Source organism: Salvelinus sp. IW2-2015, linkage group LG4q.2, assembly GCF_002910315.2.
Source record: "Salvelinus sp. IW2-2015 linkage group LG4q.2, ASM291031v2, whole genome shotgun sequence".
In the NCBI taxonomy this organism is placed as follows: domain Eukaryota; kingdom Metazoa; phylum Chordata; class Actinopteri; order Salmoniformes; family Salmonidae; genus Salvelinus; species Salvelinus sp. IW2-2015.
Genome location: NC_036843.1, coordinates 12,510,239 through 12,512,120, shown reverse-complemented (window position 1 = coordinate 12,512,120; position 1,882 = coordinate 12,510,239).

Below are 1,882 nucleotides of genomic sequence, written 5' to 3'. Positions count from 1 at the left end.
GGCTAACTTCAAGATGGAATAGAAAGGTCGTAGACATCTTAGAAGAAACTGAGACCTTTCCAAGCTTCAGTCAGTTTGTGAAGTTTCTCACGAGAGAAGCAAAGATCGCTTGTAATCCTGTAACATCCCTTCATGCTTTGCAATCAAGCGAAGATGGAAAACCTAAGACACCAAGGATTCAAAGCCCCGGAGCAAGGGTGTTAGCAACTAACTCTGATGAGAAAGATACTGTTACTAGTTGTGTCTTCTGTGAGATGTCAGGTCACAGTCTCCACAAATGCTGTAAGTTCATGGATAAGCCCACCACAGAGCGACAGAAGTTTSTTCAAGAGAATAAATTGTGCTTTGGCTGTTTAAGGCCTGGGCATCACTCGAAAGATTGTGATAACAGGAACACCTGCGACACGTGTCAGAGGAGGCATCCATCCTGCCTGCACGAAGATCGTACTAAAGAAAGGTTAAGGGATAGGAAGACAGAGCCCCCACAAGATAAGGGGACAAGAGCGTCAAGTGAGGCCATATCCAACAGAGTCGTAAGGGACATTAACAACACTCACACCTCCACAATCATTCCAGTATGGGTGTCAACCACAAGCGAGCCAGATCGTGAAGTTCTTGTGTATGCACTTCTTGACACCCAGAGCGACACCACCTTTATCCTTGAAGAGACAACAAACGCTCTCAATACAAGGAAGGAGCCAGTCCAACTGAAACTCTCTAGAATGGCTTCAAGGAATACCATTGTGCCCTGCCAGAAGCTGTCTGGTTTGCAGGTTAGAGGGTTTTACTTGGAGAAGAAAATCCCTCTGCCAACGACTTACTCGAGAGAGTTTATTCCTGCAAACAGAGATCATATTCCTACTCCAGAGACTGCAAGAGCATGGTCTCATCTTGAACACATTGCAGAGGAGATTGCTCCTCAACAGAGCTGTGATGTCGGTCTCTTAATTGGCTACAACTGCTRCCAGGCTCTCCTTCCAAGAGAAATTGTGTCTGGTAAGGAAAATCAGCCTTTTGCTCAGAGAACAGACCTTGGCTGGAGCATAGTCGGCTATGGAAACCCATGTATCGACCATGGCGACGCTATTGGAGTGAGTCATCGGGTTATCGTTAGACAGGTGATGCCAAGCCTTCAATCTTCTTCCAACGTCACAAATCAAAATCAAGTACACTATGTTAGTAGAACACGCGTAAGAGAGGTAATCACAGCACTGGACATTATCAAGACGCTTGAATCCGACTTCAACGAGAGAACTGCAGAAGAGGASCTCATATCTCAAGAGGATATCCGGTTCCTGACAAAAATGAAAGCGGGAATCAGACGCAAGGACAATGGACATTATGAGATGCCGCTGCCGTTTAAGGAAGAAAGACCCAACCTGCCGAACAATAAAACATGTGCAGTTCACCGTCTCAAGTGCCTGGAAAGGAGGCTAAGGAGAGACAAGCAGTACTACAAGGACTACACAGCATRCATGGAAGAYACCATAGCTTGTGGAGATMCTGAGAAGGTCTCCAAAGAGGAAATTAACAAGCATCCAGCATGGTACATCCCYCACCATGGGGTTTATCACCCACAAAAGCCTGGGAAGATACGAGTCGTCTTTGACTGCTCAGCTAAGTTTCGAGAGACGTCCTTGAATGACCATCTCCTTACCGGTCCAGAGTTGACAAACACATTGCTGGGCGTCCCTTGTCGTTTTCGTAAGGGTCCAGTTGCAATCATGTGTGATGTAGAGCGCATGTTCCACCAGTTTCATGTGAAAGCAGAAGACCAAGATTATCTACGGTTCCTTTGGTGGGAGAACGGAGATCTAGAGTCTCAACCCTCAGTGTATCGTATGAAGGTCCATTTGTTCGGCGCAGCTTCATCTCCTGGTTG